General features: G+C 38.0%; 1 long non-coding RNA gene across 1 annotated transcript in view; it reads right to left on the bottom strand.

Moving 5' to 3' along the window:
* LOC144316770 (uncharacterized) overlaps nucleotides 1-26,359 on the bottom strand; it is a 47,622-nt gene that overhangs the window by 9,317 nt on the left and 11,946 nt on the right. Inside the window, exons 3-4 of the long non-coding RNA XR_013382621.1 lie at nucleotides 9,257-9,408; nucleotides 6,620-6,673 (exon numbers count right to left, since the gene is read on the bottom strand). This is a non-coding gene — a long non-coding RNA (uncharacterized LOC144316770). The remainder of the gene's footprint in view (nucleotides 1-6,619; nucleotides 6,674-9,256; nucleotides 9,409-26,359) is intronic.

Below are 26,359 nucleotides of genomic sequence, written 5' to 3'. Positions count from 1 at the left end.
AAAATGGACATAGGCATCACTCACATTACATAATGGAGATTATAAAAAGTGCTATAAGGGAGGCTCAGCATAGTTCTAGGGGAGCACAAAGGAAATGGATGGACTCTGATGGGGATTAAAAAAACAGGAAAAGTTTTAAGAAACTAAAGATTTGAAGGAAAAATAAGATTCGAATAGCCAAAGATATTGAGGTTAGGAAAATGAGTTAGAAGAAACAGATTCTACATTTGAAATATGGAATGAAGTTGCAGAAACAACAATATACAGAATGTGGCAGACACTGTAAGTCACCTTGTGTAGGGCACACTGGGTGGGAACATGACCAACCTGGAAGCTACACCTAGAGAGATAAATAGGGCCAGACCAGGGAAAACTTTGAACATTCAATTAAAGTTTGAGTCTTATTCTTTAAACAATGTAATTGGTGGTGGGTTTTGAAGGACATTTTGATAAAAATAAGCGTAGTATAGCATGATGGATGAATTGGGGAAGCAAGAGAGAATTTTGATGTGGAAGCTGAAAGAGAAGTTTTAAAAGTGCCTGTGATTTTGTAGAAGATTGTAGAGGGCAGCACTGCAATTTTCAGATGTAAGGAATGCCAGAAGAAAGGGTATAGACAGGAAGATGATGACTTCAATTTCAGACTTTGTCAGTTTCAAATTGCAGCCTAACATCTAACATCTCTGCAAAAACAACTAGTAGGCATTATAAAATAATTATTTCCAGGGGAAAAGAATTTGTCATGAATATTTTTAGATAAATGTTTGTTTCTAAAAAAACAAAAAAACAAAAAAACAAACAAGTCTACACCATTTTTGGAACTTATCTACAGAATTTACCAATTAAAAATAATTATCAGTAGTAGATACCTTGGTAGAAGCTTTTTTAAAAAACTGCTTTTTTTCTTTTCAGAAAAGTAATACAAGCTCTATTGTAAAATATTTGGAAATTCATATTAAAAAATAAACAAAAAATTACACTTCATGCCACATCTCAGAGACAATGACTGCTGACTGACCTTTTGGTTTGTGTGTTCAAATCTTCGTCCATGGGTAAATACATGTGTGTGAATGCACATGTACATGTATTTTAAATAAAAATAGGATCATAGAATTTTGTGATCTGCTTTATTCACTTAACACATTATGGGTACTTTTCCATGTCATTAAATAATGTTTTATAGCATATTTTAAAAAATTAACTGAATTTTTAAGGGAAGTTTTAGATCTAGAGAGAAGTTGGGCAGAAAGAACAGAGTTCTCATATACCCCCAGTTCCTCCATATATTTAGTTTCCCCTATCATTATCTTGCATTAATGTGGTACATTTCAATAATTGATGGGCCAATATTGATATATTATCAACTTAAGTCTGTAGTTTACCCTAAGGTTCATTCTTTGTGTTCTATGGATTTTGACAAATGCATAATGTTATGTATCCACTATTACAGTCTTATACAGAATAGTATCACTGTCCTTAAAGTCTCCTGTGTTCCACCTATTTAACCTTCTCTTCTCTCCCCTAAATGCTTTCTTCACTATACCTATAGTTTTGCCTTTTTTTAATTTTTTTTAATTTTTTATTTATTTATGATAGTCACACAGAGAGAGAGAGAGAGAGGCAGAGACATAGGCAGAGGGAGAAGCAGGCTCCATGCAGGGAGCCTGATGTGGGACTCGATCCTGGGTCTCCAGGATCACGCCCGGGGCCAAAGGCAAGCGCCAAACTGCTGCACCACCCAGGGATCCCTGGTTTTGCCTTTTCCAGAATGTCAGGTAGTTAAAAGTATTTAGGCTTTTCAGAGTGGTTTCTTCCACGTAACAATAGGTATTTAAACTTACTCCACATCTTCTCATGGGTTGATAGTTTGTTTCTTTTTATCACTGAATAATACTCCATTGTATGGATGTACCACTGTTTATTTATTCCCCTCTTTAAACACATCTTGGTTAATTCCAATTTTTGGCAATTATTAAATAAAGCTGCTACGAACATTTGTATATAACTTTTTGTGTGGATGCAAGTTTTCAATTCATTTGGGTAAATACCTAGAAGTACGATTGCAATACCCTATGATAAGACCATGTTTAGCTTTGTAGGAAACTGCCAAACTGTCTTCCATAGTTGCTGTATCATTCTGTAGTCCTACCAGCAATAAATGAGAGTTCCTGTAGCTTTACATCCTCATCAGCACTTGGAATTGTCAGTGTTTTGGATTTTAAGCATTCTAAAAGGAATGTGGTTGGATTTCATTGTTGTTTTAATTTGTATTTTCCTGATAACATATGATGTGGAGCATCTTTTCATATGCTTATTTGCCAGCTGTATATCTTATTTGATGAGAGTGCATGTTCAAATTCTTTGTGTAGTTTTTAATTGGGTTGTTTGTTCTCATATTGTTAAGTTTTAATAGTTCTTTGTATAATTTGGATACAAGTCCTTTATCAGATATGTGTTTTACAAATATTGCCTCCCAGTCTATGTCTTGCCTCCTCATTCTCTTAACATTGCCTTTCACACGACAGAGGTTTTTAGTGTTAATGAAATCCAACTCATCGATTTTTTTCTTCCATGGAATGTGCCTTTGGTATTCTATCTGAAAACTTATTGCCAAACTCAAGGTCACCTAGATTTCCTCCTAGAGGCTTATTTTTAATGGTTCCACGATATTCCAGAACTAACATCAATCCTCTATTTTTGGTCATATAAATGATTTCCAATCTTCCACTGTTACAGATAACACTGTGATAAATATCTCTTTAGTTATGTTTTTGGGTGCATTCATAATTATTTCTGTAAAATTAATTCCTAAAAGTAGAACTGCCAAGTGTGGCAGAAACCAAAGTTGGCTCATCCACATCTAATCCAACCTCTTTCCTGACTGCTTTTGTATACTTCAAAAGCTGAAAAGCTGTAACTTACTTTCCTGGAACCCAAGTCAGCTAGAATTCTAGATGTCATCCAGATTTTGCTATGGGTTCTTGAATTCAGAACTAGTAGAGAAAACAGGCTTGAGGCATTCACTAGTAAATCACTAGTAACAGAGTAGAAGTGACAAGGTTCTAGAACTAACTCTAAGTGCAGCATCTTCCCACTTTGACATATCAGGTCAGTGGCTTGCCTTTGGTGACCAGTTCTACAGCGTGTCTTGAGAATTATTTCTGGAAACCCAACCTCGAGTCTCTTTTATTGTCACCAATTTAATTGTCTAATAATCTGCTGATTAGAATAAAAGTTTAGCAAGGGGGCAAGTAATCAAGGAAATACTAATCAAAATAAATGATACCAATTTCCACCTGGTAGAGATCTAATTAATACTAACACCTTATATTAGCTGGGGTATAAAAGGATGGATAAACTCAAGAACACATGCTACAATATTCTCTTGTTACATACATTACATTAAAGCATACATTAAAAGACTTAAAGAATCTTTTACCCAAGAATTCCATTTATGGACATTTGAATCCTTTAAAAATTAAAGATATGCACAAATACATGTGTTCAGGGTTGTTGACTATGGTAATATTTATAGTTAAAAAGTACAACTAACAAAAATGATCAAAAATGTGCTAACAATGCATTGGATATTCTTGGTTGTTTATTGAGCAGTCATCTTGTCCTTCTAATGTACAAAGTAGAACCCCAGTTTGATTCAGTAGCAGCCAGGAGCTTCTGTGAGGATGAGCTCTCTCTAGTCAAGATTTGTGAAGCCTGTCAGAATGATGCTATTTCTATTGAGTGATTTTTAAATGAGCATGTGACAAGTTTCTGGCCAATGAAACATGAGAGCAAGTATTCCTCTGGCAGTTTCCCTGGCTCTTATATAAACCATTAGTCAGAGATTTTCTGTTTTCTTCTAGTTGGCATTGATGTATCTACATGCAATGCTTGGAACCATGCCAATGTCTTGGAACCATGAAAGCATCCAGCTTAGCCCAATAAGCCCATATGCTGAGAAAGAATCTAAGAGCAGGGAAATGGAAAGAACTTTGATGCTGTTGTTGAGTTGTTGGATTAATCCATTTTGAAAGAAGTCCACAAGTCCCCTTGGTATGTGAAATAAGAAGTATCTTTATTATTAAGGCTACTTTTAATTGGCTTTTCTGCTTTACCTAGAGTCAAAAGTAAACCAACTGAAACAAATGTTTACATAAGTTGTAGTATAACCATTAAAAAAGATAAAAAATTATTTAACAATATTGTTAACAAATCTTTTAAAAGCTCCTTTGAAGCATATTAAGGAATCTCTACAATTTCATCCCTGTATTTATAGATGAGAAAAATGAGATTGAGGTAAGATAGGGATTTGCTTGGGTTCAGACCACTAGTAAATGGTAGATAGAGGATTTGACCTCTGGTAGAATGTCCTCAACCATCCATTCATAACCTCTGGGCATCACTGTCTTGCACTCTACCATATATCACTAAAAATCGGTGTGGTATGATCCTGTCTTCATTTTACAGATATTACACTTATATAGATGCACCTATAGGCACAGAGTAAAGGACTGGAAGTAAACACACTGAAATTTGAAAAATAGTTATCTATGAATGTTTCTCATGTGATTCTTTGAGATTTGCTTTATTTTTCCAGGAGTTCTATAATATACAGATATAAGTTTTCTATTAAATAACAAGTCATATGAAATGTTACCTAAAAAATGTGAATGTCAGATGGAAGTTTCATATTTAAGAGAAAAAGACATTTTGAATAACATTTCATAACTTTGAAATGATAGGTTTTAAAAAGTATTACATAAAAAAATAAAAATTATTACATAAAACCTAAAATGAGACTCAAGACTTGCTAAAAAGGTATTTACAAACTGAGAATAATTACATATTATCTGGAAATTGGAGAGTTTGGGAAAATACATTATAACTTTCTATATATTGAAATACTTATTTTTATTGAGATATATTTGACATACAACGTGGTGTAAGTTTATGGTATGTGATGTATTGTTCTGATACATTTAAATATTGTAGTATGATTATTAGAGGTTAACACCTCTTTCATTTCCCATAATTATCATTTCTTGTTTGTGGTAAGAACATTTAAGATCTAGTTTCCTAGCAACTTTGAAGTAGATAATATAGTATTCTTGACTATAATCAAAATGCTGTCCATTAGATCTCCAGAATGTATCTTTCAACATCAGTTTTGTCCCCTTTGACCAAGATATCCCCAATTTCCCCCCAAAATACCCTCTCAGCCCCTGGTGACTACCATTCTACCTCTGTTTCTATGAGTTTAGGTTTTTTAGATTCTACATACAAGTGATATCATGGGGTATCATGGGGTATTTGTCTTTCTCTGTCTGACTTACCTCACTCAGCATAATGTCTTCAACATCTGCCCATTTTGTCACAAAGGACAAGATTTCCTTCTTTCTCATAGCTTAATAATATCCCATTGTACATATATACCACATCTTCTCTGTCTATTCATCAATCGATGGACACTTACGTTGTTTCCATATCTTGGCTATTGTTAATAATACTGTAGTAAACATGAGATGGCAGATATCTTTTCAGGATGGTGATTTTGTTTCCCTTCAATATGTAGCCAGAAGTGGAATTGCTAGATCACATGGTAATTCTATTTTCAATTTTTTGAGGAACTTCTATACTGTTCCTCACACTAGCTACACCAATTTACAATACTCTCCACAGCACATAAGGGTTCTCTTTTCTCCACATGCTCATCAACACTTCTTTCTTTTTTCTTAATAGTCATTCTAACAGGTTTCTGTGATGTAATAGTCCGTGAGTTTTGTGTATAATACCAAAAGTACGTGCAATAAAAGCAAAAATCAACAAGTGGGACTACATCAAAAATACATATTTTTACCATAATTTTTATAGGCTTGTTTCTCCTTGCTGAAGAATCTTCAGAAAAACTCTGATGTGCTTATCTCGATGACTGCAAACTTAATTTGGGCAAGTTTGGGAATAATAGTCACCCCCTGATTTACAGTGATGCCTAGTTTTCATAACAAAATGTCTACTTTAAAAATTATACTTCCATAACCATTATAATAGCCAACACTTGGATGGTGTTTACTTTGTGATAAATACTATTCTAACGTTTTCACTGTATTAATTCATTAACACTCTCAACAATTGTCAGATAGGTACTATTATTATCCCCACTTTACAGGAAACTGAGGCACAGGGAGGTTCAGTAACTTGACTAATATCCCTAACCTAGCAAACCAAAGACCAGGTTTGGCATCCAGGCAGTCTGGATCCATACTTCCTGATTATCACGACTGCATATTGCTCTCTCTTTAATTAAATGGACTTCTTTGATTTCAGAACTCAAATGGCTAGTCTCCATCATCATCTAGGTTCATTTAGCAACCTCTAACTAAGTAGCCTTTTTTATTTTTGTTTTAAATAGCACTGTCAACCAAAGACTGAAAATACGAAGTGTGGAGGAAACCTGTTAGTTAACTTCAGATTTACCAGAAGTGCTATCAAGAGGTCAAATTAGATACTAAAAATTCATTGTCCCTAGCATATTAAAGTGCTTTCTTAAAACAAGTGTGGATTTTTATTTACAAGGCATGTGCAAAGCGTCTATTTTAAAAAGCAGTACTGTATTACTTACGTATATCACTTCTTTCAGAAATCAGTGTATCTCAGAGACCAGCCACGATTGGGTCTGAGGAATGAAATACATACATATATTAGAAGTACTCATAATATAGATTTAATATGCACATTATATATGCATATTTATATATTTTTTCTTAGTCTCCCTCAATTAAAAATATGTGCATAATATTTTTTTTTGCACAGTGGGATTAGCACACATTGAAAAACACAAAGAGCTGCAATTTGAATGTCGCTTTTTCTGTGCTGGATTAGCCTCTCAGCTCTTTAACCCAAGCTGTAAATTTAGATGTCTTTGTTCAGTCTGCTTTTTGGTTCAGCACACACGGACTGGCCGAGCCAAGGCTGCGGAAGGCGCTTTCTCCGCCCCTCTGAGAGCTGCAGGAGTGATTCCGTATGCTCCAAGCCAGAGGTAATGTAATGTCCAGAGCTTTATTCACTGAGTCAGTCAACCATCCTTTCAGCCTTTGACTTTCTGGCCGCTGCTAATCTGTAGACCTCACAGAAGTCTCTAGACAAGGGAGATGTCGAACATGTGCTCCAGCAGCAGCAAAGAGACCCGCCGTGCGGGCAGCCAGGCAAGGACCCGGGCTTCTCATTTACACCGGCCGTGCTCCTGGGGTGCAGGACCAGCTCAACTGCACAATGGACTATAAAAGTCAGAAGGAACCCCGATTCCATTAAAAACTGCAAATAAAAACACCTGTTATAACTTTTCCTTAATGCTGCAAACAAGCAATTGTCCCACAGTACAAATATTTTCCAATCCCTAATAAACGTAACCTTCTTTCTTCTCTTTTGCTCAAGGGGAGGAGAAGCTTATGCACATACAACCACTTCAAAGAATTGCCTCTATTCTTTTTTTCTTTTTTTAGCCGGCTTCAGAGTGTTAAATCGTTCAATTTAAGGCACGAGTACAATGTAGGTGATGATCTTACTGCACTCTTTTCCCCAGATTTATTTACTGTCCAAAAGGTGTATAACAATGTGTGCATTCATTATCCTTCAGAAACATAGAGAATTCCAAAAGCAATTCTTTGACCCTTTTTATTCCCTTTGATACTAATGAGGCTTTTTAACAATATGCCCTAAAACATTATCTTCAAAAAATATATTTAATATATTGCAATAATTTTATATGGTGACAGATAGTAACTACACTTATGTGGTGAACATTTTATAATGTATATAATCGTTAAATCTCTATGCTATAAACAGAAACATACAATATTATATGTCACCGGTGTTTCAATTAAAAGTAAAAATTTTATATATATAAAATTTAAGCCACTATATTCAGTATATAATTATTTATCCCCAAAATATAATTATTTGAGGGAAAAAAATTACTATTGCTTGAGTATCCCAGTCTAGAACATAGAATCTTGAGTCAGAAAAGCAGTCTGATTCAACAAACGTCTGTTTGGCACTAATGATGAAAAAGGGGAAAAAAGAATGACACAGCCTCTGCCTTCATTAACTCACAGTCTCACTGGTAAGATAAGACACAGATAACAATGTGAGACAAAAGGGCAATCAAAGCCAGGCTTAAAATAGGAAGGCTATTGTGGCAATTTCTGTAAGTAAATATGATAATCTGTAAAATGAATGGAGAAAAGTAAGCCTGCAAACTGAATATACTAGGAAAATCTGCTTTCCAGCTATATATCATGTGGATGTTCACACTATGTGAAGGGAGCAGTGTGGGGATTAACTCATGACGATCTTTTGCCAACAAGGGAGCCTCTAGAACAGGTCTCATGATAGAATTTTCTACGATGATGGAAATGTTCAATATCTGTTGTGCTGCACTGTCTCATACGGGTAGCCATAGCCACCTGTGGCTACTGAGCACCTGAAATGTGGCAGTTATAACTGAGGAACTGGATTTTAATTTTTTTTTATTTTAATTAATTTTCTGATTTAAATGACCACATTCAGCTAGTGGTTGTCACATCAGACAGTGCAGTTCCACAAGATGTGTTCGGTATCTTTTGAGCAAGAAGTTGCACCGCTGCCCTAGTGCTAGAAAGTCGACAGCACTGGAAATGGCCCTGCTAGGGCACAACTCTAGTATTTCTCAGAAAATAGTCTAAAACTTGCTCGCTATCAAGTGCCTACGGAGCATATTCTCTGACCCTTGTCTCTGGGCCTCTAATGTAGGATGGTAAATGTTCATTTTCTATTTTTCAGTTGGGGGGGATGGTAAAGCACACTAATAATTAAAATTTTCCAAGGGTACTAATGATTTCATCATGAAAGAAAATAAGGCTTTTTGTGTGTAAACCACATCAAGAGGATGAGAATAGGAAATGTGGTGACAATCAGCTACACATGAGGGATCCCTGGGTGGCTCAGTGGTTTAGCGCCTGCCTTCGGCCCAGGGTGTGATCCTGGAGTCCCGGGATTGAGTCCCACTTTGGGTTCCCTGCATGGAGCCTGCTTCTTCCTTTGCCTGTGTCTCTGTCTTTCTCCGTGTCTCTCATGAATAAATAAATAAAAATCTTTAAAAAAAAAATCTGCTACACATGAGAAAATGTTTTCATGCAAACCTATGCTGAACGTTTCTGCCACAACAATATAGACATCTTCAAATAAAAGGATTGATTATAACATTGCAGATAATCCTTACTAGGGCCTGGACATTAATGGCAAATCACCAGCAAAGATATTGCTTCCTACTCAGGGCCCCTGAAGTAATCAGAGCAGGGTTCGCCACAGGTCTTCACGTTCATTGTTGCAGGTGTTGTAGGTAAAGTAGAGGAACACGACGACTCTTGAAGGCTGGGAGAAAGACAAAGTGATGTGAATCCGTGGCCTCCCTTTGAAATGCTTCCCTAGAAGCCTGTCCTAATGAGCCAAGCACCGAGAGTGGCCGCCTGGCCGGCTCCTGCACGCACAGCAGATATTGTTAATGAATGGTGTCGTGTTTTCCTGGTGACCGGCTCAACACGACGCCCCACAAGCAGTCTACTGGGATCGGCGCTAGAGCTGAAACCTATTTTCTGACTCCTGTGCTGCTGTGCATACCTTGGTCTTTCTGAAGTGTGTCATAAAAGTACGAAACAAGTAGCAAGGTCTCATTATGTGTTAAATTGTGGGTGAAAAGCTCCCTGGAGAATCTCTACACTTTATCAAAAACCTTCAAAAGCAAAGTTTTGTTGTTGTTTTCTACAAATTGTTTCTAAGAAGGTACCCCATCTAAGCTCCCGGAACAGCAGGAATTATGACTTGGATCAAGGAATCTGTAACCAGTGGGGGGGAAAAAAACCTATCAAGTGAGGTTTTTAGAAAATACAGGTTCTTAGCAAAACAGAAATGTTCTTTCTCTTAAGTCTCTGGTGCCTGTAAGCTTGGGGGAACTTCAAGGTACCGTTACTATAACAATTTTTTTACAGTAGAAATTATAATTGAAATTTGCTACTACAAGGATAACTAAAACTCAATCATTTTACACTCTCCCATACATGCCTGAGGATACTTGGGTGTAAATAGATTTCTTGGAAGCAGTCACTGACTATGGTTAAATTACATCTTACCAAGTAAATTCATTGGTTTTTTAATTACTCTGCTGATGTCCACATGCTGTCTCCCCTATCTCATACTGAAATGATATCGATTCGATTCCTAACTCTGCTATGCCAAGGAGAAAAAAGTAGAGACTAGATTTTATTTTGGTTTCTACTTTAGAAGCAAGAGCCAGTTATTAGAAGCACACGTATATGGGGCACCTGGGTGGCCCTGTGGCTGAGCATCTCCCTTTGGCTCAGGTTGTAATCCCAGGGTTCAACTGGAATCGAGTCCCACATCAGGCTCCCCTCCCCGCAGGGAGCCTGCTTCTCCCTCTGCCTATGTCTCTGCCTCTCTCTGTATCTCTCTGAATAAATAAACAAAATCTTTTAAAATAATTCAGGTATATGGTTATTTTTTTAAATCTGTCTGTGCCATAAATTGTCACCATTTGATATTTGCTTTAAGTGGCTCCCTTTGTGTACAAGCATCGGAGTAAGAGTCTCATCATCACTGCCCTCTACAGAATCTTCACAAGAACAAGAAGTGCATCTCCAGAGGTGACAGTGGAAATGAAATGGTCATAAGTAGAAGTTCCCATGTGCAAAACGATATTAGGGAATAGAACTGAGGGGAAAGGGAGCTGTCCTCATGTGATATGGAATAATTTAAAATTTTGCAGCAATTTAAGCACAATTAAGAGAGTCGATTTTCCTTAAAATAAAAAGTAATTTTATCTCAGGTTGACAGCAATGAGAATAAAGTGCTATTTTCTTTTGGAGTTCACCCCATAACTACTATTCCCTTGCTTGTCAGGAGCCCATTGAAATTGTTTCTGATCATCTCTGCTGAGGACTTCATTTCCGTTTGGTGGCCTAGTTAGTCACAATGTTGTAGCATGCTGGCAAAGCAAAATGGGGAATTGGAGGCAACTAATCACATAATTAAAGCCAAAAACCTCAGGTAATTCAGGTCAACGAGGGTTCTGGGTGTCAATTATCCAGACAGTCATTTCAATCCTTCATTTCAATAGAGTGACCCTAATTCTTTAATTACCCTTAATTAATAATAGTGCCAGATCTATTAGTTACAACCTTTTAATTTGCTTCTATATGTTATATATCATTCTAACTATTCAAGTTCCAGTTTTTTGAAAGCCAAATTCTTGAATACTTACCACCATGATTTCACATAATTGAACAATAAATAATTTTATGTCAACTAATTGCCTGTTTATTGCCTGAGCCTGATGCATAATGAAGCAGAGTCTCCTAGAAAGAACTACAGCCAGCTCAATACTCAGGGGTCAAGTTATCGTTGCACAGCCATTAACAAGTTGGGTTCAAAACCAAGTTTTTTCTTTCTCATTATAGCATGAAAGTTCCTTCACAGGCTGGCCCTGATCTACCCACACACCCTGTCTCCTACCAGTCCCTGTCCCCGAGAATCTGAAGCCTCACAAGTCCCTCCCACGAAGCTTCTCACTATTTTCTAAACAACTCATGCTCCTGGCTAACTCTGTGCTTGAGCATGTGTCTTCCCAGCAACTTGGACAGTTCTCCTCACCATTGACTTGTACTGGTGTTTTGACATTGATATTTCTGTGCTTCTCCCTTTTTCTTTTTCTTTTTTTTTTCCCAAAGATTTTATTTATTTGAGAGAGAGAGAGAGAGAAAGAGCAGGAGCAGGAGGAGGGGCAGAAGGAGAGGGTAGAGGCTAACTCCCTGCTGAGCAGAGAGCTTGATGTGGGGCTCCATCCCAGGACCCCAAGACCAAGACCTGAGGCAAAGGCAGACACTTAACCAACTGAGCCACCCAGGAGCCCCTGAATCTCCCTTTTCCTGCACCCTTAGCACTTTATCTGTGTCTCTCTTATTTCCCTTACCACACTTACTGTTGTAGTGCTTAGGTCTCTCCCCTCTGCTCACCAGGAGTCCTTTCAAGGACATCAAGCTGTGGCAAACTTTGGGGAAACATTTAGTGAGGAAGAGTAGGATGAAAAGATTCTCTAAGGACCATGGAATACAGTTCCTTAAGGACTAGTGAGGCATTTGGGGGTTCTCAGATTTGCCTAATGCAGAACATAGGCTATCCATAGAGTCGCTGGGCTTTGTGGTGCAGAGATTTCCTTCAACTTCCCAGTTGGAGCTTGACTGCAAAACTTTCTGGCAGCCTGTAACTTCCATGCATAGGCACAGTAAATGGAAAAATGACACTAAGGAATTTATACATGTTTACAATGAGTATTATTTAAGCAGAAGGGGGAGGAGGCAAGATGTGAGCTCTAAAAAATAAAATTTGAGGTTGACCCCAAATTCCTTTGTCTGATGTAGACCAAATGCTTTGTGCCAAAGGTGACAAAACAATTTCTGACCTTCTTCAGTGCCTAGTAAAAATCTAGAGCCCTGGGTACTAGGATCCTTCTCCACTTCAATTCTGCTGTAAGGCATATATAAGCTTCTGCTTTTCTACATTTTCTATAGAATTTACTTAAAAGGGTGATAACGGGAAATATATAACACACTAATGATGTTTTTGTGATTTTGTTGTGATATGAGTTCTGTGTATGCATGACACAGATGGCTCTATTTTCTATGGCACCAAGATATGTGGACTATATCAGAAGGTACTTTGAATGTAGGTAAATTTCATTGTAATGTAAATTAAAGAAATTAAAGAAATGTAGTATGAACTAATTCAAGATAATAATATAAGGAGTGCTATTCCTTATTATTTCCTGCTACATGGAACTAAGGAATGCATGTAATTATGTGGGACACTTCCAGAGCTGAATAATGATTCATTTAACTAGGATTTCACTGATGACAATTGAAAAGGAACTGCAAAAGTATAAAGATTGCATGAGAAGTTTGGGTACTATTGTAATTAATATATTACTTCCTCTCTATATTTGTGATTCAGTTTTCATTTATTATTTTCTCTTTTCTTCGTGCTTCCTTTCAGTAAGACAAGTTCTAAAATCCTAAGTGGTGTATGAGCTATTATATAATTGTCCTTTTATGGCCTGCATAGACACTGCACTCTAGTACATTCTTTTGTGAAGTAATTTGGGTTACCTTGGATGTGAAAGACCATTCCATTGTAGCACATTCCACTGTGCAGCCAAAGGCCCAAAAAAAAAAAAAATACAGAGTCCTGGAATGGTCTCTGCAGCAAATTAAACTTCAACCATCCTTCATGAAATGTTGAAAGTTTCCAGCCAACTAGAGGATTTTGGCAAAGATCAGCATGACTTGATTGGAAAAAATAGTGTAAAATGTTATTTAGGCTGTTACAGAGTTAGGGTTTTTCTGATGTGACAAATGTAGTATTTCATTGATGTTTCAGGCATCTCTCTAACTCCAACACCTAGTAGCTTAACACCACAACAGTATATCATTTCTCATCATTCTGTGGGTGGATTGGATGGTTCTTCTGTTTTGGCTGGGCTCATGAGTGTAGTTAAAGCTGATCTGAGTTGGGTATCCCAAAGTGGCCTCACCCCCATGTCTAAGGGTTATGCTAACCAGAACTCTGTCACCTTCTGATCTTTCATTCCAGGGGTTCTACACAGCCTGTCTCAGGGTCCTGAGGAGGTGAGGCTGAATTTTCAAAATATCTCTAGAACCCTTGCAATTGTAACTTCTGCTACATTGTATCCATCAAATCCAGTCAAGGGCAGCCCAGATTCAACAGTGTGGAGAAATAGACTCTACATCTCAACAGTAGGAGAAGCAGCATTACATTGCAGAGCAACAGGGACACAGGGTGGCATGATTCATTATAGGCCATTATTATAACAATCTACTATGACAGGAATTTCAAAAAGGAAATGGATCTTTATTGTATTAGGTAAGAATAGTGCTTCCTCTGCCTATCTAAAAAGAAATGTCAGTTTGGATTTCAAAAAGAACTAATATGAAATAGGAGACTAAATGTTACATACATGATTTTGCCTGCCATTTTCTGAAATTCATATTTAAACCACGTTACTTAAAGATTGCTCCTGATGTGCTGGGGTTGGTCCTACCTACACTGAGGAGAACACAAGATGGTATGAAGTGATGCTTTATCCCATGAGTTACAGAAAGCTGTCTCACCAAAGAAAAATACTCAGAAGGCACCTTAGGTCATGACAGAAGATGTGACATCTGGAGATGTTTTATCATAAAGTAACAACTCAAAATTCAATGTTTTAATGATTTTTCCTGTATAGCATTTATATATAATGTTTAAGGGGATGGAATTTTAACGAATTGCAATAGAATGTCTAGTGAGGAGCCTTAAAATGATAAATGAGAGTTGCCATTTTCGTGCCTACCTCCTATGTCAACAATGACATGTAGCATGAGTTGACAATAATCCTTAAGAGAGCCAATTGACTAAATTTCTGCGATAAGTGTCTTCCAGAAATGACCAGGCTTTATCTAAGTTAAAAGTAACTGACCAATCTTCTGTACGTAGTACAGAAACACATAGTAACATGTATCGGAAAAGATCAATTAAAATGAAACCATATCTCCAAAATCTTCTAAATTATATGCTTTTCTAATATAGCATGCGATACTTCAGCAATATTGTATTTCACATGGACTCATGTAGTTTCACATGGACTATCTAAAATAGGCTAATACATTAGTCTATTAATTTTAAAGCATTAAATATAGTTTTATATAGACTTTCCAACTTTGAAAAATAGAAAACAACCTAATTCTAGTTAATCATAGGAAATATCCTTTAACTCTGGTGACATCAAAGGAAAGAGGTCGCTAATGACTAGCATTTAGATTTGTATTTGATTTGCCTTGTTTTCCAATTTTCTTTATGTCAAATGTTAAATACTTGTAAATGCCAAATCATCAACTAGAATAAAAATTTCACTTTTCAGTCATTCATATATTCAATAAACCAGTCTTCACTGGGTACCAGTCTTGCAGGACACTGTGTTCAGAAAGCACACGAGGAGACGATGATGAACATGGTACCACCATGCCAGAGTTTGGCACTGGGCAACTCACAGCTGCATGATGTTTAGACTGTGCGCTAACATTTTTTCATCATTACTACCAAAGTTCAACTGAGAAATTTAACTATGTGGAGTTGTAAAACTGAATTCAGTTGCTATTTTCCTCTTATAACCTCACACTCTCAAAACCCGATTTCTTATGCTTGTTTCTCTCATTTTCTTTCCCAAAAGTTACATCTTAGAGGAAAGTTCAGGTCTGAAATCTGGTCGTCACCATTCAGACTACTGACCTGCTGTGCCACTTTTTTAAACAACCGATGCAGAACTCATGGAGCAAGTTTGGGGATTGTGGATCATGTTCTGTGATGAAAAGCTTAAAGTCTAGTTCCAAAAAGAAAAGCAGTTTTATGCATACACATTTGATGTTACTGGCCACCACTCCATTCTGTCATCCCCGAAATGTCACCATGATGCTCACGCCGAGGAGTGGTGGGGGCTGGCGCAGTAGACCACCCAGAATCCCTTTACACCACCCAGAATCCCTTTACAAGGCTCTTGTTTTGTTTGTTTGTTTTTCTAAGGCCAAGGATAAAATCTAGGTCCATAGAACAACAATTTTATCTCTGCTAGGTTAAATAGCCTATACAGGGAAAATATGCCTCAAAACCATGATTTAAATAACTGAATGAGACAGCCAACATCAAAAAAAATTTTTATATCATTTAATAAGGGCTTGGCAATTGTTTTGAACTAGGTGAAACCGAGTTTAGGAAGCATGAGTGCTATACAAAGACTAAGTAGGGAGCAACACGAATTGATGTTAGAGACACCGAAAGACTTATTTAACCAAAGAATATTAAAATGTTTACCAAAAAAGGGGAAGAGATATTGTTACCAAGGTCACTAGGCATAGGATGCTATCCCTCTTTTGTGTACTCTAAAGAGTTGGAAGCACCACAGAGATTCTTTCAGGATGTGAGGCTAAGGAAAGTGAAACTCCTGCTGGTCTGAAATAAGGCAAAGCCAAAGAGAAGCCGGAGCAGGACACCAGACTGTAGGAGAAGCACAGAGAGTGATAAAGGAGAGATCCCAACGATAAACATCCATATTTCACTATTTCGTCTAGAGCCAGCCCTCTGTGCCCAAAGGATGTGTCTTTCCCTCTGCAAACCTGACGTTCTCTTCAACTCTTGAAGTCTGGAGTCCCGGCTCCACTTCTATGACTCCAGTGGCTCTCCATCTGCTTTGTCATAGAAGCTCATTTTTAGCCTTCTTCCGATTGGCAGTAGCAGGAATCATAGTTTGTCATTCAATCCACAACTCTTCTAGCTAGTTCCATGTCAGGGCACTGAATCAGGTTTCTCTGTGCTCATTTGCTTTGATTCTTTAGCTCCAGCCCAGTTGGTCTCCCCTATGCCTGTGAACACATCATATTCATTCCTTTGACCAGGCCTCTGCTCAGTTTTGTCTCCCTTGATCCCAATGCAGCCTTTTCTTTAAAGTCTAGATCAAGAACCATCTGTCCCATAAAGCCTCCTCCAACTATCCCAGTCTATTATGCTTTCCCTCCCTACTCTGAGCTCAGCGCTTTCGAAGTCAAACCATTAACTCTTAAATTGCTTCACAACTACTAGTCTTATCTTCTATTATTGTAATTTCTGAGGCATGGGGCCATGACTTGGACTCTTTTCAATATTTCTACCATATCTTAATATAGGCTTACACATAATAAAGCTATTTATTAAGCATGTATTGTTTGATAGAGTGACTTTTATCCTCTATTCCTGTTTCCAACTCAGTTCCAAATTTCTCTTTAAAGAACCTTTTATGATCAGAGCAATGGAGTTTAGAATTAGATGTCTTGCTTTCCAGCTACATAAACAGCTAATCATAAACTCTAATAATAACAGAATGTAGCCCTGAAAGCTTTCATATTATTACCTAAATAAATGTTTACAATGTACATACATACCTATGCGCTCCAAAGGGTTAATGCTCAATGAGGGGTTTTTTATAGTTCATTAATTGTTATATTGCATGCTTTTATCCAAATTGTTAGTGCCCTGCTTAGTCAACTGAAACATATTGCTTTGATATCAAAGCTGCAATCCAGACCTTTATTTCTGGTGTATGTTCTATTCAGAAATGCAAGTCCTTCTGCACAGGACAGCAAGAATTGTCTTAGAGACCTTTGCAATTCACTATGCCACATGCTCAAGATCGAAACGACAAATTTAGTCCAAAGACTAACATATATAACAAACTTCGCAATAAAACACACGAGCTAGAGGGCCTACAGTTAGGAATCAGGGTTCTATTATTTCCTTGGTTGTGGATCTGATTTCGATTTTGGATAAGCATCACATCCCCATTCACAAATACTAATACTTTGAAGAAAGAAGAAGCTACTGAGGAAAATAGGAAGGGAGGGGGAATTAATTAGAACAACCAGGTTATTGTCGATCTAGGATAAATCATGTTTCAGTAAACTGAGTTTTTAGTCTGAAAAAAGTCAGACATCTTATGTGGCATGTTATGGTAAGACTTAATCATAAACTGATGAGCATTACGGTAAGAATATGGTTCAGAGGGTAAAGTTTTTTCTTCAAGTTATATAATAAAAGAAAACGTGGATTCATTTAACTTAACTTCTAGTATGTACCTCCTTACCTTTAGAAATACTACCCATCCAAATGCCCTTTTTTTTCTACTCACAGTTTGGGTCTATAAAGAAAACTCAGGCCATACAAGGATGGCTCAGCTAATCTGACCAGTTTCTAGTTAACTTATTATTATTATTTTATTTGGTAAGATTCCCAACTGTATCTCTAATTAGGTATCACACAACTATTCTAGAATGGTCATTAAGCAAGTCAGAAAATAAGTATGTTGTAGAATCACTGATGTTGTCCTATTATATATAGAAAACCTCAAAGTTTTCCTTACAAACCCAAATTCTTTAATAACCATCTACAAGAGGTCAAAGCTTATTCAAACATTCAATTATTCATTAGGCACGCTGCCTAATTTTTTGAAAATCTGCCCTAATTTCTTTAAGTCCTGGGAAGCAGTGCAGGTGGACTTAGCAAGTAAGTAAGTAAACAGACCCACAAACACTGAGAACAAGTTCCACAGAACGCTTGGGAAACAGAAGGTGAGACTTGAGTGGAATTTGAAAAATAACCAAAGCCAGAGAAGAAGTCAAAGGACATAAAAGAGTGAGATCTTCCAAAAACTGAGAATGACCTGTCTGGGGGGACTTTGATCCCCCACCCCCAAAGAGAAGAGACCAATGGCTTAGGAAAAGATTAGGGGTAGAGGAATTGCAACAACAGGAATTAATGATAAAGAACCTTTATAGATTTCACTAGTAGAAGAGTCCAGGTAAGGTTGCATTGTAGCATCCTCCCTAAGCAAATGCTTCTTTCTTCCTTTATGCATTCTCCTTTGTCAGCATAACACCAGATATCGTGCCAAGATTTCTGACCTTGGATATGGTGTTATCCAGACCCATCCTCAGGGAGTACTAACCACCCAATCCTTCCCTCACAAACGTACACAGACCTCAGGATGACAAACATACTATGCATATATCCGGGCCCCTTAAGTTCAGGAAGAAAGGTTTGTTTCTCTCACTGACATGATTTCTTTCCTGATTTGAGGTCTCTCCTAAAGTCTACCAATGCTTTAGAAACCAGGCTATCACATTTCTTTGCCCATGTTTTACATTTTTTTCAGGGGCATTGCTAATAAAAGTCATAGGGGAAAAAATATGGTTTGTAAAGAAATATTTTAAAATAGTGTGGATGGCTCAGTGTACGTAGTTAGTGGATATGGGTTAAAAAAAAATAAACAAAACACCATTTCATAAGAACACATCAGAAGCCCAGTCCTGATATAACCTATGGCATTCTGAAAGAAGTCAATAAATAAAAAGGCAATGGCACTTTTAACCACATATGCTAACTAGGTCATCTAATAATGATGACATGATTCTAGTCATGCAAGGGTATCATCTACTCATTATGATTCAAGTTATGGTCGATGACATTGATATAACTTAGAAGAGTATAAGATAGAGGAAATATTTCATAGTAAATAGACCAAGAATGATTCCCCTTGGAATAGTAAAGGTACAAATTGCTTTAGTTTTCATTTCCATGGCGCTAAATTTGTATTTCATGTGAGGGCCTATAATTGATGACTGCTTACTTGTCTGAGGCGAAAAAGGATCAAAAAATAGATTATGATTGTCAAGGTTGTTTGTGTTAGTAGCTAAAATGGCAAGCAGTACCCCGAAGTCTTTGTAAGCAGCACACAGATATTTTTCTTTTTAAAGAAAACAAAGTGTTAGGCAAAAAGTTACAAGCCAAAATACCCTATATCATCCAGCTGACATGGTTCACAGTTTTTCTCGGAACAATGATTGTATCACAGCAAAACACTGCTATGCATCCATCCAGATCAGTCCTAGATTTTCTCAAAAGCATTACAGGATTGACGTTTTTTTTTTGTTTTTTGTTTTTTGGGTTTTTTTTTTAGGATACAAAATATCTGCAGTTGTTCCACATTTTGGTATTCTCTTTTAAAAAAAAAAAAGTCTAAGTTGGTTAACAAAAGCATCTCGATGTTGCTATACTTAGTAAATAATTTAAAATTCATAATAATTACTTCCATATGTCAAATTCCCCTCTTCCCCAGATTCCCAATTGCCTCTCATTATCTTAGATAGCCCTATTTCTAAATTTCTCTTGATGTGTTGTAGATACTATTATGTCCTACTTCTGAGAATAATTCATTACCATTCTGCGTATTGAAGTATTAATTTATATAAGCAAAGGGGCAATCACATTTAGTTAAGAAAAATAAGAAGCTATTGTTCTAGTGAGTATTCATTTTGGTTCCTACCCACAGAAGGAGTGCACGTGTGCATGTGTGCACGCATGCAAGTGTGTGAACTAAATAACTGACAAATCCTCACTTTCCAAACCCTCAGTCAGTTTGTTTCTCATACAATGAGAACTCTAACTTTTTAAAAAGGTTAATTTTGAAAATAATTATAAATTCTATAGTGACTTTTTATGCTACCTGATATTTACCCATTACGTCAGTGTTTCTCAAATTGTCTGTGGTTTTAAAAGAAAGAAGGGAAGAAGGAAAGAAGAAATCTTTTCTCAGGTTCCAATTTATCATGGACCATGACTTCTGTTAAGATACAAATATATATATATGTATATATATGAATTTTCAGTCATATTTAATCCTTACAAACATTTCTCAGTGCTTGCTATCAATGTTGGTTTTGTCCCATTGCAGACCAGGGAGCAACAGTAGTACTGCTTTAGACTTGGTATCTCCTCAAAAGGAAAGCATAGAATTTTGTTTTTAGAAAGTTACTTCAAATGCTATAGAAATACCTAAGTTTGTTTTTGTGAAAGCAGAAAACTATCAATCTTTTTTTCCATCTGGCATGCAATATTAGAGATTAATGGTTGAGAGATCATTGCATCTGGGTGATTTGAATAAAAATTAAGGTGGGTGGGATTTGGAAGAGGCAAAAGGTAAGGAGGGGAACTCACTGGATTTTGGCAAGGATTTCAAGTTGCAGGGCATGGGGAGAAGTGGGGAGGGGCGGGGATGTTTTGGATCTTATGGCATAATTTACTGACATCAGTAATAGATATTTACAGTGAAGCTTTACCTGGGTAGTCAATAATATGCCTAACAACTTTTGAAAAATCCTATTTAATATTGTTAAGATTAACTCTCACATTAACTGGTTTGCAGTCGACTTTCACTAGGAGAAAATCTAATTAAAGAGTAGATTAGACAAAATAGAAGCTTATATTTACTCAAGTAGAAGTTGTTCTGATAAAATAGTTTCTAGTATTGGTTCAGTGGTGCACAGATCAGTGCTACTGAGACCTCTGGATTTCTTGTCCATTTGCTCATGGTCACAAAATGATTGCCAAAGCTTTAGCCATCATATCTGCATTATCAGGTAGAGAAAAGAAGGAAGTGACAAAGTGGCATCTATATCAGCCAAAGAAGACGGCTTCCACTTATGTCTCATTGGACAAAGCAAGTTAAATGGCCTTCATAACCACTAGGGAGGCTGGGAAATGGGTGTCTTTAACTGGATTTGGCATGAACCAAGAAAGAAAGGAAGAAGGGAAATTCTGACCAGAGTTTAGGACCACATGGGTTGTTGGGATTCCCGCCCCCCTCCCCCCCGACTTAACTTAGTTATAGCCCATTCGTTCTGAGTCTCTTAAGCTGAAGGTACAAAAATATAATGAGGATTCTGTGAAATTTAATGCACATTTTAGACAACATTACAAGCAAAGCTTACTGAAAATCTGAACTACAAATAGGCAACTAAAGTAACTAAAAGGGACGCCTGGGTGGCTCAGTCGGTTAAGCATCTGCCTTCAGCTCAGGTCATGATCCCGGGGTCCTGGATCAAGCCCTACTTTACAGAGCAGGGAGCCTGCTTTTCCCTCTCCCCCTGCCTGCTGCTCCATCTGCTTGTGCTTTCTCTCCTCTGTCAAATGAATGAATAAACTCTTTTAAAAAGAAAGAAAGTACCTCTAAAAGTGTGATATATCACAATATCATTAACCAGCTAAATACAAATGTAAGTTTTATTTGGGACTGCTTAGGTCTACACTGGCCCATACCTCAGCTGTCTTGGGTCTTGGGCTGGTTTACTTGCTTACAGAGTTGCAGAACATCTCTAGTTCCCTCTCCTGGAGAGGTGAAAATATCTTTTCCCACGTGTGTTTCAGGAGGCTCACAAATGCATACTATGTGCAGTCAAAAAGAAAAAAAAAAACCCTTTTGAGCCGTATATAGATGCACTCTGTGATGGTTAATTTTGTGTGTCTGCTTGGCTAGACCAAAGTGACCATTATTTGGTCAAACATTATTCTAGATCTTTCTGTGAAGTTTTTTAAAGATGAGATTAACATTTAAATCAGTAGACTTTAAAGAAAGCTTACCCTCCATAATGTAGATGGACTTCATCCAAACAGTTGAGGGTCTAAATAGACTAGTCCTCAGGGACTGACTGACCTCCCATGAGGAAGGGAATTCTGCCAACTGATTGTCTTCAGATTCAAATTAAGATATCAACTTTTCTGTGGGTCTGCAGCCCACTGACCCACCTTGCAGAATTTGGACTTGCTAGACTCCATAATCGGGTGAGCCAATTCCTCAGAATAAAACTTAACATAAGTTTCTAGACAGATAGACAGACGGACATCCCATTGTTTGTTTCCCTGGAGTATCCTGACTAACACACTTCAATGAGTCTCACTCTTATCTCTTTCTTCTTTCCTCATTTTACCTCTAATTTTCTTCAGTTAGATACTTCATGTAGTACTACTCTGTTTTGGTTTCTCTCAAACTAGGAGGGTATTTATATCTTCTATCAAACTCCTTTGTTTATGTGGGAAAGGATTAACCTACCACCAGAAAGATCACCCCCCACACACCCTTGTTTGCATTGCTCTCTAACTCACACGTTGGCGATAGAACAAGCTTTTTCACCCATAAAGAACAGACCACAGCAAGGATCAGACCTCTCCCCTGCACATCAACTTAAATGCTGTGAAATTGTTCTGAATCCCTTACTACCTACTGTATAGTTATCACCTGAAGACCTTGATTTACACAGTAGCTTCTTTTCTGTATTAGGAAAATAAGAGAAATGACCTTTTGGCCTCCCTCTGACATAGAGGAGCTAGAAACCCCAGTCGGAATACATGCCTTTCAGGCCTCCCCACCGAAGACGTGCTGTTTCACCTAGCTGTCACATGCCCCCTTGAACACCTGCTCCCCAACACTGCTGTGCCTGTTGAAAGACTTCTTGCTCATAGTTCCCAGCACTCCAGACCTCTTCTGCCCCCAAAGGAGCTCACAAGAGCTCACCTCTATCACAGAAGCCAGCTAAACTAAAGCATGTCTAACCAAAGAAACATAATTTTAAAAATATGCATTACTAGTTTCTGAAAGCCCACTATTGAGCACTTAGAATAATAACACCGTCTTTGTGCTTATCAAGCTTGAAGTTTCAGAGGTTATGTTAAACATCCTAGCTAAGGAGAGACATATACATGCGCGTGCGTGTGCACACACACACACACTTATAGGTAAACACATGTATGTGTTCACTCAAAGCCTATCTATTAAGCCCCTGCTAGGAGTAAGAAAGCTGCCCAGGCACTGGGATGCTCTACATTGTCACGTCTCTGTAGTTCCTCCCCCACTAGCATCCCCTAAAATGAAATCACAATCTGCTTTTCAGAGGTGCCAAACTTGATAAGCATGTGTGATAGGGATAGTGATTCGGTCAAATTTTTTCACAAGGCAGTTAAACAAAGGGTTCTTAATCCATGCTATCACCACTAGCGAAGTTTCTTTCCTCTGTTTATTTCACAAAGATTGAGCACCCACCGGATGCCAGGGCAGCGGGCTGGCAGGTACCAGGAAATGGAGAAAATGGACACATTCTCTGTCTGCCGGTTGCTCCCAGTCTAGGTGAAGAAAGCAAGGGTCTGATTTTATTTCTCCAACAGAAGTTGAGTGAGCTTTCACACATTCACGGGACTGGAAAACTGCTGTATGCTCAACAGTCGCTGATGGCTGCAGAAGAAATTATACAGGCGGCGAGAACAGTGCAAGGCCTCCTCCTTTTGTTTTTCAGTATGACCTCTTCTGGCCCATCTTTGAGATTTTTCTTTCATGAGTTATACCAATGAAAAAAATCTCAGTGGAGTCATGAAATGTGTTAGGAAACCCCCCTGATTAAAAGGGGGGTGCCTTGCGTCACCTTGGGTGGCTCAGTCGGTTAAGCATCTGCCTTTAGCTCAGGTCATGATTCCGTGGTCCTTGGGATCGAGCCCCACATGGGGGTCCCTGCTCAGCAAGGGGCCGGCTTCTCCCTCTTCCCCTGCTTGTGCTCTCTCTCACTCTTTCTCTCTCTCTCAAATAAATAAATTTTTTTTTTTAAAAATGTTTTCTGCCTTATTGAGCCTTTCGTTGGTGAACCCGATAACAGCCTACCATATTAAAATCATACTAAAATTTCTTTTTGCAGTTCAGAAGAAATCAAACCTGAACCCTTCCTTCAAGCAGCTTCTTTTCCAATGGAGGAGCCTACACCAGTAGCTTTTCTGCACAGTATATCTTTGACTCTTTCATTTGTTTACCTTTGTATTATAACAAAGTGGCAGACAGACAGACAGACAATCATGCAAAGCTCATTAAGAAATGTCTCGTTGTGAAATGTCTGCTGAGACGCCATGTCCATAGTGAGCAGCTTGTGGCCAATGTGTGAATGGGGCAGGACAGGAACATTCTGATTATTCAGCTACTCTCCACCCCAGTGTATTTATGAAGTAATTATTTCCAAACTTGACATCTTTTGAGGTCATTTTTCTTCATTCTCTTTTTCTGGAAGAGATGATAGTTTTTAAATTTAATCATTGCAGGCTTGAGGCATAAATAAGAATGTGAAATTGTGTCATGAGCTCACACAAAAATTTGACCCCTCCCCCCAGATTTTTCCAGTTTAAAGGCAAGAGTTTGCTCTGTGGAGATGACAACAGGGTGAATGTGCTTTCAGGGGTCACAGAATCGGATAGGTCCATCTTTACGCATCAGATCCACTGCTCAACTGGGAGCTGAGCGCTGCTGGTTTTGGGCTTTGGGTCTGCCCTGTGGCCAGCCATCTCTTCTTTCAAATCTCCATGGAAGAAAGTCGCAAGTTCTCTGGGTATTTGCAATACCGTCTAACAACTCTTGTGGAGGAAGCCAGTTCTAGACGACATAAGAATGTTTCTCTTGCCTCCTACCACTGCTCTTTCCAACAGGTTTCCTGTTCCTGCACACCTCTACTTTCAAACCTGAACCCCCCCCAAATCGATAACTTGACAAAGTGTTGACGATCTTACATACAAGATGGAATATCTAACAGCCTCCACGGGACACAGAAATAAATCTCTAATAGTGGAATGTGCAGTGCTGGAAAAGATATTTTGAAGAAGGGCATGGCATTTTCTCCATGCCCCTCAAGTCATAACATGTCGATGGCTGTGTATTACACCTAAGCCATCTGTAAGAGATTTTTCTGGGACAGTCATAAGCCAAAATATTCCATCCATCTGTCCGATCGTGTGTCAGACCATGTGTCTCGATTTCTAGTTTAGAAAATATGGCCCCTGTACTTCTTACCTCAGTCCCATTTACAGTCACTTCTAATCCAAATGTCGTTGGGTTGCTGTTGGGGCTTTTGCCTTATTCTTAGCTGAAATGAAGAAAGTCACTCACCACCACCTCCTCTACCTCACCTGATGTTTGAAAGCTGGTGCCACCTCCCTCCTTCAGCTTTCCTTCTCTAGCTAGACACCTCAGTTCTCCTGGGTTCCCACATTGGGCCAGCACGGTCTCTGGCACTGAGAAGCACTTAATAAATGTCTCTTACATAAACAAATGTCAATCTTTTCTTCCTCCCCTTCCCCTCATCGCTCCACCCCCATCCCCACCCCCCAGGAGCTGAAGCTCCAACAGACCTCTAGAACTTCATAGAACCTGCAAAGATAAATAATCAGGAAGACATCACCGAGAAAAGAAATGAAGAGCCCTCACTTCCCCATGGACCTGAGCCTTCTGAACCAGCGAGGGTGTTGTGTGTGGGACAAGAGTTCCTGTAATTGCTACTATGTGACATTTAGATCCGTCAAAGTAGATCCCAACTTGAGTAATGATCAGATTAGCATAAACAGTGTGTTTATAACTTCAATGAATCACCTACAAATATTTCTCCTATATCTGTCCCATGAATTGTACTTCCCTGGAAGTAGTGTTTCAAGTAGTGCCTCTTAAGTCTTGGGCCCCCAGAATATTCTATGCATGTGACCAGATGCTGTGTGGGTATGAATGGGCATATCAATACTACCTGTCCTTGATGATTTCTAGGATTTTTAAAGACTTTAGCTAAGTGAACATATTTAATGCTGTCAAAAATAATTCAACATGAATTTGTCCACTTATTAATTAAAATGTGCCTTTATGGAATACCTACTATGTGCCAAATATTACTTTTCTTGTTGGGGAAAAATGGTGAACAACATAGATGAGGCTCTTGCTCCCACATAACTCACAACCTAGTAGAAGGAGACACATTTAAACATATAAGCAGAGAAATAAATCATTGTTTCAGGCAGTGATAAGAGGAATAAAGGGGGAAAAGAGAGT

This window comes from Canis aureus, chromosome 7, assembly GCF_053574225.1.
Source record: "Canis aureus isolate CA01 chromosome 7, VMU_Caureus_v.1.0, whole genome shotgun sequence".
NCBI lineage: Eukaryota > Metazoa > Chordata > Mammalia > Carnivora > Canidae > Canis > Canis aureus.
Note: the sequence above shows the minus strand (reverse complement) of the source record. Positions and strands in the feature narration are given on the sequence as shown.